We start from the raw sequence: 12,599 nt of genomic DNA, 5'->3' as shown, positions 1-12,599 counted from the left end.
TAAAATTTCAAAAGAAAAATGACAAGAATAATTTTGACGTTGCCAAACCATATCATAGTCGAAATTAGATAAATTAAGACGTTGACGAGGTGTTATCAACGTGGCACCCTAGATTGCTGCATGTCCCTTATATTTTCAGAGACCGTCACACTGGATTAACTGTTTTGAGATACAACTACTTTTGAAAAAAAGATAAAGCTCGATAAGCTTTTAAGAAAACTTTTGATTTTAAAAAAGAGTAAAGAAATATTTAAGATATAATTTTTCTTGATTTTATCATTATTCGCATGATAAATCATTGGGTTGTTCTGACAGTATCTTGATCCTCAATGTAATCTAAGATTCTTGATGCAAAATCCGTTTTAACTTTCATATTTGTACAGATTACGCTATTACAGGTTTTACGAAAAAAGGTTACGTAAAAACAAAGATTTGACCAAAGTCAACGCCGAAGCCGACGATCATTTAATGATGAAAGTACCCTCCTTATAACTCTTAAAACCAGAACAGTTAGTAAAGATTAAGCACGTGTTAAAATGTTTACTGAACTTAAAAGTGATTTTAAATCAAAACGTAGTAAAATTAAGAAAACACATAAAACAAACGAAAAGTAAACGGGTCGTCCTGATGTAATATTTTTCAGTTGATAGATACTAGATTCTGCTTCAGTGACATGAAAACTTAATTTTGGTAAAAATGTTATGAATTATTTCTCAAAAATCAATGGATTGTTTTTACATTTTATTGAATTCAATTTGATTTCACTTAATTGAAATAGATGTTTTTATAGCCTTTATATATTCATCTTTTACAAATTTACATCAAGTTGATTTGATTTTAGAAAGAGCATATTGCGAGTTGTTAAACAGGTTACTTATAATGAAACATGCAGAAATAAAGTTTAGGTTTTGTTTCTTACGTATTATTATTATACAGTGTATCAGAACTTATTTGCACATGTAATGAAATGAGATAAGAAGAACGTTTCATACGAATAGGAAAACAATCAAAATATTACAGTCTATATATGTTAGGGAAAGGAAATACAGTACTTGACAAAAATGTAATGTTACTAACGTGTTGCACATAAAATAAAGAACCGTATATGTATACAGGTTACGCGAATTTCTAATATCCAAAATAATATTGAAAGTGCATCACGCCTTCGAAAAATGACAATGAATTGCGTTACTTTTTTTTAGAAAGACAGCATAATGCTAAATCGGCATTTTATAATATCATTACATAAATAGCATCTCAAATCTACCTGTATTGATGTGTTTTAAGGATGTACACAAGACAGTAAATAAAATTGTTTATGGAATATCTGTCAGCAAGTCAAACAAATACGTCTAGTTTCTATATCATATGTAAAAATTCGGAAGAGATTTACAGACATAGCAATATTTAAATCAACGTATGTGAAATTTTAATGAACAACTTACACTAAACTTGACAACTCTAAATGAAAATGTCATTACCATGTAAGTTTTTATTTAGTCTAATTAAACATACATATTACTCTAATACGATATCTACTTAAACATATTAAGCTTGTGAGAACATGTCATAGATTCTTCAGTCAAAGGCACTGAGACAATGTAAAGATGATACATGTAGTTTAATTTTTGATGTATTTTATACTTGTTTTGTTGCGTTTAATCTGTCACAAACGCTATTACAGGTCAGTCACAGGACTGACGGATTACAGTGAGACAGACAAAGCACAATAGCAAATCATAACAATGTCAAACAACTATGTACAATATTTACAAATTAATTTACAAAACAGAAGCAAAAGACGACAATTAAAATTCAATGAAAGAGAAAAAACTAAGTGCACCATGAAATACTTGCATTCCTGAGAATCACTAGCTACCGTGACATAAACACAAATGACACTACGGCAAGACTGTCATAGAATCAAATGAAATGTAAATGTCAATTGAACGAAAGTGTTTTCTTTAAAAGGAAATAATATTTTTTTCCTGTTAGATATAATGTTAAATTATCTTATTAATAATATAACAGTAAAATCGCCGTTTCGTTTTACAAACTGAGCACCAGTTTGAAATTTATATTCAAACTGAATGAATTGAAATAAAATTTCATTTAACAGAATATTTTTTTTTTAATTTATTTTCCAAATAAAAGAAAAACATATATGAGAAAAAGATTTACACATTTTACCTAAAGTTTTTTCTAATTAAGAAATTTACTGGTAGTATATAATGTGTTGTTTTGTGTTTTTTCTGATCAAATATTAAAATGTAATCAACACAACACGCTTATGATGAAAACATGTTTCATATACCTGACATATATTTGTTCTATATGTTTTGGATGAAAACGAAAAGTATTTTCTGTAAGATTAAAGAGGTAGGTTACCTTGTTACCAGGGAAAATTCAAATTAGTTGTACCGCAGTATTTTTTTTGTATTTCCTGTAATACGAAGTTTTAACTGCTACAATCTCAATTTCTTTTGTCTCTGTCCCTTCAAGTTTAATTTTTATCCAGGTTTGAAGAACATGACCCTCCAAAGGTATTTCAAATTGAAAGAAGAAAGAAAATACGGATATTTAACACTTTTCAGTGCATTTTAGTTTCAGTGATATCCGTAGAAGTCTGCATAATCGATAATTGGACTAGTATGCACGTTAACTTTCTAATATAAGCTTAAAATGTATATGTCGCGGGGCTCATGTTTCCATGGTAACGCATTTTCTCTAACTTTTAAACAACTATGTATAAAAATAGGGGTTTTCGACGACCTCAGTGCCATTCTGTTAATGACTAACATGGAATATTTGGGTAATATTATTAGCAAAATACCAAACACTTTACATGGTACTCTATTTTCTTAAAGTTTAAAGTAACCATGGCAACAGAGATGTTTAAAATAGCTTATATCTTGCTTTTCGTCGTAATTTCTTATAAAAAAATATTGAATAAGATTATCTTTCTAGTTAATGTAGCTTTAAAACATATCATTTCTAACGTAAGTTATATTTTCGTGTTATTTGCATTTATTCAAACAAATTTTACAGCTTAGAATATTTACAACTATACCCCTCGTCTGGCATTTTTCATGAAAACATCGTTCAGCATACTGCTATTATTCTCAAGGGTATTGTTGAAATGGAAATAAAAAGCCGATGCTGTGTTTCTTAAATAGACCAGTGTCAATGCTTTTGAATTTTACATTTACACGCATAGGTCACGGGCTTTGTTTCCATGGTAACATCAATTCAATTCAAGAAACCACAATTTTCTACTGAAATTTGAACAATTTTAGATCTTAATTTTAGTATATAAGTAACAAATTATCAAGGAACCTGAAAAATTGGTATTACAAATCAAACTGCTAGATTTTTTATTTGAAAATGGCCGTAACAAGTAACCTTTCACCCAACTTTATTCCAAATAACATTGGTTACCATCATCCATTTTCTTACATTCCGCATAACATTTCAATATAACTACATAAAAGAAGCAAAATATTGATTATTGTTCAGAGCAAAAGACTCATAAAAATATTTCAGCAAATAATGGTTATTTGAAAATAGTTAAAATAGAGAAAATGCGCAGAATTACGTACATTCAAGATAAAAAACTTTTAATTTTGCGCGGAAACTGACACGTAACGCCATGACGTCAGTGACGTCATTTTAAGGCAACATTGTTTTGAAGCGTATCTGCGGCAATTTATTCATTATTTCTGCATTATTTAACCACAAAGCATCAGATCGAAGACAGGTTCATAATTTGTTTACAGAAGAATTAATATACAAACACATTTAGTTTGTCGTAAACGTCGTCGTAAATCGTCACGTTAGCTTCCGGCTGGACATGCACACATACAAATATGAAGGTAACCTACCTCCTTAAGCGCATATCTTGTAATTTCTGTAATGCATTAATTTTATCAAGTGGTCCGCCTGTATCGAAATTAGACAAAAGGATTCATATGAATAGGACATTGATTGCAATATTACATGAAGTTAAGAAAAGACAAGTTAAAAACATGTTTACGGATTCGTTTTCACAAACGCCATGCACAAGAAATCATTGGATTCAATATCCAAAATAAATTTAAGAACGATTTCAGTAGGCGATGGAAAATGAAAATTAATTTCGCTAACGTTTAAACTGTTCAGCAATACAGTATAATGAAAAACTAGAATCTTAAAACATGTTTACAATACTAAAATATTGGTATAATCTGTATCATTGTGTAAGCTGAAAGGTTGCATATTTTAAGATTCTATAAAAAGTTAAAGGACCTGCATTGTTTGTTGTGTGTTTGTGACTTGTACTGGAAAATGTATGACCAAACATCTATTTTAGAAGTCAGAAATACTGTTTAATGTTTTCTCCAAAAGTTAATACGCTTAGATACATATCAAAGTAAAGAAAACAGTTTCATTAGTTAGCTACTAACGTTAGCTATTGTATGGTAACATTATTCACAATATCCGTTCTCACGTTTATTACATAATGTTGATGACAGTTTTGATATACTATATCCTAATATATTCTTAAGTTTGTAAATCTTTATCAGTGATAAAAATATGAAAATACCAAGTCAACAAATTTGTAGTTTAATGTCGCAGAAAGCTGGATTAAAGATATCACAATTTTCGTCAGCTAGCAGAGCCGTATACATTTAGATATTCTTGCTTTCTGAAAGAGTGCAATTTTATGTTAATGTGCCGACACCGTGATCAAGCTGCACAATCCATCGGCATAATTTTGTTAAATGATGTAGCTGAGAGAATGTTAATATGATTCTCCTATCAAAATAAATCTAATGCATACATACTTCCAAATGAACCGGTTTTTACTTAAGAATTGCTCTATAGACATGTTTTACTTCTAGAAAACTAAGTTGCCAATGATACATGTATCACTATTTTTTGATGTTCATACTGAATTTCTATATTTCGAAAGGAATATTATACTATCAAAACTTACAGATTGAGTCAAATATAGTACTTTCAAAATTCGCGTAGATAAGCATCAAGATTGAACTTCCAAATCAGAACTGTATTCATTAATTCCATTATAGATCAGAATTAGTTCGTTTCATTTACATTAAAAGCTCTTATAACACTATTAAGTTATTTGATTGTACTACTTTTTGTCTGAAAAAAATTCAGACGCACGTGAAAAAAGGTACGATTATATATAAACTCTGGTGAACACCTTTGTTGTCAGTAAAGATATTGGTAAATTCCTTGAAAAAAATGAACTTTACTTTTTTTCGTGTCTCAGTCAGTGCTTATAAATTCTTAATACTAAATCAGATTTTAACATAAATTGAAACTGGTAGATGGAATCAGCCTGTAAGTACTCCCATTTGTGATCGCAAACGTACATTTTATGACTGTTTGGAAGAGGAGTACGATTTTGTTATTCAGTGTAATATGTATGCAGATTTAAGGAAACAATTTATACCATCAAGAGTTTGGAAAAGACCAAGTATGTTTAAATTCATCGATCTTATTAGGTCAGAAGACACTTTCATTGTAAAAGCGCTCGCAAACTTAGTGGATAAAGCTTTTAAATTAAGAACTTGTTTACTTTGTATAAGACAGTAGTCTGTTAAATTATGTTATATAACATTTGTATCAATACAGTAGCTCAAATGATAATCTATATATACACTTGCTAACTTTATTTTTTCAGTATGTTGTGTTCGTGAATTTAAAAACATAAATTTAAATAAATATATTTACAAAACATTTCAAGACTTCTTAAGTTTACAATCTAGCTAAAATTGATAAATAATTGTCTATTATTGTAAAATTTTGAATAAACTCGAAAGCTTGACTTCGTACATACAAAAAAAAGATAAAAAGTTCGTAAATTAAGAACCTGTCAGAGAATTTCTAGACTAGACAAAATGCGAGACTTCTAAATTTAAGGACAAAATCTTTTAGATTAAATATTAAACAGTTTCGAAGTTCTCAAGTTTTACAAACTTGTCACAGAATCAAAAATCGAAACAAATTTGGCTGTGTAAATTTACGGACAAAATCTCATAGATTTAAAAAACAGATTTGAAGAATGCAAATTTACAAACAGTTTGAAAACTTAACAAGTGATTAGATATTAAAAACTGATAAATCTCGTAAATTTACGAACAAACTGAAAACGAAGTAGGTGAGACTGGTAGAAACTGTATATTATTTCAAAAAGGTGTAAACCATAACTGTTCGTAAATTTACGAACAAAATGACAAATGTGAAACATTTACAAATGAGAAGAAATGTAAATTTGACACAGATTGTAAATTTACGCAACTTCGTAACTTTACGAAGTAGCTCAAACTGATTAAAATTGTCTATTATTGCATCTAAAAAAAGGAACCTTACAAGACTGACTTTGTAAATTTACGAACAAGATGAAAAAGGGGGAAAAATAACAAATTGTAAGAAGTGTATGTCTGACACATTTCGTACATTTACGAACAAGTAACAATTTAATAAATTTACGAAGTAGCTGAAACTGATGGAATCTGTTTTTTTATTTCAAACAGTTCAAAACAACCACACACTCTACTTCATAAATTTATAAACTAGATAAAAAGGTTAAAACTTAACAAAAGAAAAGAAATGTATATTTTTTACAGTTCGTAAATTTTAGAAAAAGTAACAACTTCGTAAATTCACGAAGCAGCTGAAACTGGTAGACTCTGTGTATTATGTCTATTATTTCAAACAGTTGAAAACCTCCATAGACTTTACTTCCAAAATTTACGAACAAGAGGGAAAATGTGAAAACAATAATAAATTTGAAGAAATGTACATTTGATACATTTACGAACAATTAACAACAAGAATTTAACGAAGTAGCCAAGATTGAAAGTGACTGTATATTATATCAACCAGTTGAAAACTATCAAAGGCTCTACTTCGTAAATTTACGAACATAACTATAAATAAATAGATTTACAAACAATTTCAGGACTTCGTAAATTTACCACCTACCTCAATTGATAAATGATTGTCTATTATTGTACAAATTTGGAAAACTTGAGTACCCTGAATTCCTAGATTGACAAAAACAATCTTAAACAACAACAATAACAACAAAAAGAAACAATAGGCATAACATTGTGCTAGGTGGCTCACCTGAGTAACATAACATAACGGTGTAAACAGTTTTGACCTAGTGACCTGGTTTTTGAACCAACCTGGCCTAATTTTTACCTCGTCTAAGATTTCATGGTCTCAGATATTCCTACCATCTTTCAAAAATGGTATATATGGCCTCTTGAGGGTAAACAAGCATTTCCTTTGATTCGACCTAGTGTTTGTGCCACATGACTCAGATTAAAACTCGTCCGATATTTCATGGAGAAAAACTTTCTCAGAAAGTTTCGTGAAGATTGGAGAAAAAAGTGGCCTATAGAGTGTAAAAAAGCGTGTCCTTTGATTTAATCTAGTGACCTTGTTTTTGACTCCACGTAACCAAGATTCAAAATTCTCCAAGACTTCGTAATATTAAACATTCTGACCAAGTTTTATAAAGATTGAATAAAAAGTTTGACCTTTTAGTGTGTAAACAAGCTTTATTTATTTGACCTGGTGACCTAGTTTTTAACCCGATATAACCCAGATTCATACTTAACATAGAGGTCATCACGGCAAACATTCTGACTGACTATCATGAGTTTCAAAATTGAACTGTGGACCCTAGTGTGTTATCTAGATTTTCCTTTGATCTGACCTTCTGACCTAGATATTGATCCCACATTACATAGTTTCAAACATAAGACTAAGTGACATAAAGAGTAGATCTAAACTGTGGCCTCTAAAGTGTTAACAAGGCAAACGTTGACCGCGGACGTACAACAGCGGACGCCGGACAATGACTGGTCACAAACTTGATCACCCGATCAAAAATTAAAGAAAAAACTTGTGACTGACGCCCTTCCGTTCGACAGCACAAAAAAAACATATAATTTTTTTTTATTTTAACTATGACCCCATTGTTTATAATTTGTTACATAACACTGACCCTGTCCCAAGTGACACCAAATACATCCCAAACCTTTGTGCATGATAAAAGCTATCTATACACTAAGTCTTCTGGCAATTAGTGTTCCCCAGCTAAAGATATTGAGTAAAATCCATTTTTTCATTTTTAGTAACAGTTACACCAAATATCATCCAAAGCTACTTATCCAGATATGCTTGCTGTACACAAAGTTAGGTGACAGTAAGTAAGTCCAAACTAAAATTATAAAACGGAAAACAAACTTTTAGATGATCACATTGAGAAAAGAATCTGTCTCTAGTAACTGTGACATTTTCATTGACCCAAAGGCATTGGCATGACCTTTTTATTACAAAAAAAGAAAGCAATTGCATCTCGGTGGAATTTGAATTTTTCAGTTTTGCAAAAGTGACCTTCCTTGAACCTAGTGACCTCATATGCAATCCCAAACTCTGCCTCTATGCCTCATGCTAGCTACCTATATACCAAATTTCATTTGAATAGGTCACCCCTGACTCAAATTATTGAGCCAATATAATATGAAATAGAGAAAAAGTACAACCAGTACCTTATTAACATAAAAAGTCCATTTTTAGACTTTGTAAATTGTAGAACGTGTCAATGATCAAATTGATGAAAGTGTCGTACAATGCAAACAAAATGTGAAAACCCTCACAGGCTTGATTTTGTAAATTTACAGCATATCTAAATAAGAAAAAAAATGTTTACAGAGTGTATTTAGGTTTAAGTAAACAACACTTCACTGTTTAACAATTATTAAAATACAATCCAACATTTATCAAGTAAACATTGTATTTATTGTATGAATGTTTTCATTCAAAATATTATTTTTACTGTATTGTCTATTTATGTGACGTAAAACAGGCCTAAGATACGACGGGCGCATCTTAAGAACTTGTCCAAATAGATGAAAACTGTCTTACAGTGCAATAAAATGTGAAAACCCTCACATAATTTAAACATTGTATGAACTGTCTTACCCTTGAGTGATGACAGGAGACGACTGAAAACTTTGTTTCTGTTTATCTGGAATTCAAGCTGGTATAAAAATTTTGATTCCATACAACATTTCTTTAATTTAGATTTAATGAGATATGAAACTAAGATTTTAGTCCAGCTCGGTGTAACCTGCACTTTGTTCGTATACCTTAAATCTCCATCAAATCAAGTCAATAGAAATTTCATCGAAAAATATGCATTAAGAAGATGCAGTATTTGAATTATGGAAAACGCGTTTAATTTTCTGCTGTATAATTTTATGCTGCATGTGTTTAGTACGTAGTCTTATAATATTTGATTCTTACACAGTTATGAAAGTTTTTATACGAAAATATACAGATTACAGTATACTTTATATGGATGTTTCAAAACGGGTAATTTCGTTCCATTACACACTTTTCATTTTACACTATCATATACGTTACTATCAAGAGTAACAAAAAACGCCACTGAAAAAGGTCGTAGCAGCTAGTGTTGACGGATACATAAAGGCTTTGTGTGCGTCACGCGCCGTAATTATAAGGACCCCTGCTAAGCGAAACGTTAGCACAGTTCTGACTCCGACGTCGTATAGCAATGCCAGTAAGACGGAATTGTTTTCTGATAAATTCTTAAATGTTAATGAGGTTATGGACGGAAAACAATAAATAAAACTCATACTTGTAAGTTTGTAGAAAATATTTATAAAAACCAAATACAGGTTAATAATGAAGTGAATGTATTATTAGAATGAAATGGTCAATTGTGTGTGTCTTCTAGTCACACAGTTTTATAAAAGCTCCTGGACAGTTCCGGTACTAGGTGAGTCATTTTGCCATAAAGGCGAAACAAAACCTATGTAATAATTATCAGTGTTGAAGTCTGTTTTACTGTACATATTTGCATGCCCAGAATTTGTATTCTTACTAAAAAGGTCAAAGAATATTAAGCATTTAATTTATACATGTTCTTTTAGAATAGGTATTTATTTCTTACTTTTCATTTAGAATATATGTATTATCTATATTGAACCCCTATCTTGAATAATAATAACAAAACAGTTAATACTTAGTCTAATAAAGCACAGCCGAAATATTATTTAATTTAGATAAGATTGGCAAACATGGCAAACTTTAGTATAATAAGTAAAAAGAAAAGTTTTATTTAACATAGCAGATGGTCAAAATTGCATAGTATTTGCGTTTGCTTCAAATGCAATTCATTGTCGTTGACCATGCAACGCCACACTGCTCTGTATCCAAAACACCGGCCACTTGCATTTCACTTTTCACAAATTAACTGTTCACTAAGGCAATAACCTCGTCAACCGTTTTATATATTCAGCGTGGTCGATGTAAACCATTCTTCTTTAGTATTCCTTTCAGTTGCGTTACACATACACGAATTTTATGTCGCACATGCAGCATGCAAACAATTTCTTCACGTGATCACAATACAGCAACTTGCATAGATATTCCATCATCAAGTCTGGATTACCTGCCCCTTCACTGTCGATTTGTTCCCGTCGTACTATGTATTTTAGTACGTCAGGCAACTGAAAATAATGGCGGCGTCCAGTGTATGTATAAAATATCTAGAAAATGTAAATATTTTGATTAAGGTCAAACCCCTGGAGCATTTGCCTAGTTTAAGTAATAGGTATGAGTTGTATATGTTTTTCCCTCGGAATATGATTAGCTTATGTGATTTTGACTCACCGACAAGTGTACACATTTCGGATAAAATGTGTTTTCGGGGAAAAGTTGTAATATATTATTTATGTTTTAAAATAGCGGGTATGAGTGTGCTCGAGTGTTCAGGCGTTGCAGAAATGCTCGGTTTTACTGTCTCAAAAGTGCATCAAATGCTACTGTTTAAAAGCATTGTAGAAAAGGTGGGTTGGGTACAGTATTTTGGTGCTAGAAATAGAACTTAGAAAGGGTCTGAAATATTGGTAATGTACTGTGTAGATCAACTTGGGATGATAGGCGTCAGTAGGCACATACTTAGCAATCTGAGGTAATTTATTTGGTATTGATAAATGACAGGTTTTGTGACAAAATCAACACAAATAAGCTAATTATAGCTATGTTTTATGAATTGTCAGACTTGTTCTTGGGCAAGGGTCTCAGAATTTCTTAGCGCAATTTCTGAGGAATTTTATGGGGAAGGTCCTAGGACTATTTATACAATAGCTCATGCAAACTTTGTCAGATTTTAAATGTGCCAGCACAGCTATCAAGAAAAAAATGCATATGAGCCGTGCCACATGAAAACCAACATAGTGTGTTTGTTAACAGCATGGATCTAAACCAGCCTGTGCATCTGCACAGACAAATTATATTCCCAAATGTAGCGAGTGAGAAAAAATGTATACTTTGCCCTTACTTTATAATTACCTAGAACAGGAGACAAAAATTACATAATGGTGCGGCAATGTTTGGGTGGGAGCCGGATTCTCCCTCACCCCCAAACCCCTGGATCCATTAGTGGTAATGAGTGGTATATATTTCATCATCAGCTGATATACACATTGTGGATATGATTTGTTTACACACAAAGTTTTGACAGGTCAATTAAATTGGACAATACAATATCAATATGTCTATATTTTTTAAAAACAAGAGCTTCAGTAGACAACGTGCTCGACTATTCTCAGTGCTTGATAGTATAATTTAAGCTGTTAATAAAGCTGTAACATTAAAAATAAGCATATTCTAAGTTGAAAAGGGGCCATAATTCAGTCAAATCGCTTGAAAGAGTTGTTGTCTCCTTTTTACAGACTAGGGCGATGATAGTAAACAAGTATGCAAACTATCGAAGCTATATTTCAATGGATTTTAAGAATATTTGGGGAGATACGTAAACTTTAATATTAAAATAAGCATATTCTAAGTCGAAAAGGGGTCATACTTTAGTCAAAATGTTTGATAGAGTTGTCTACTCCTGTTTACAGACTGGGGTCATGATGGTAAACAAGTATACAAAATATGAAACTAATATCTCAATGGACTTTGAAAATATTTGGGGTGGAATGCAAAATTTTAACCTTTGTGTGACGCTAATACCGACACTCGGGCGAGTAGGATAGCTTCCCTATTCTTTGATTAGTTGAGCTTATAACGGAAAGTGTGCTAGAATTTCCAATCATTGAAGAAAATGCTTGGTTTTACTGTCTCAAAAGTGCATACAAATGTAACTGTGTACAAAGCATGGGTAGTTAAATGGTAGAACACCATATGGGAGTAATCCCTGTGGAGATTCGGGTTCAAATCCCGACACTTGCGTACAGACTGCAAAAGATATGCATTGAATCTAGTAAAATCAAGTCTTTTCTGTCTTTAAAAATTGAAATACAGGGAATCGAACCCAGGACCTGTCTCATCTAAGCCTAAGGCAGATATTCTATCACATTACTATGAAAGCTACCTCATATAGCAAGGCAGTATAAGTGCACCCTTACACATTACTATATACACACCCTAATTTTGTTCTCGTGAGTTGTTTATGTTGGGCGCCTGGATTTCTTACATTTAGGGTGAAACAATCAGGACGTGGAAAGTTTACAGGAGAAATGTCTAGATGAAAACGCTTG

Source organism: Mercenaria mercenaria, chromosome 8, assembly GCF_021730395.1.
Source record: "Mercenaria mercenaria strain notata chromosome 8, MADL_Memer_1, whole genome shotgun sequence".
NCBI lineage: Eukaryota > Metazoa > Mollusca > Bivalvia > Venerida > Veneridae > Mercenaria > Mercenaria mercenaria.
This window is presented reverse-complemented; position numbering follows the sequence as displayed.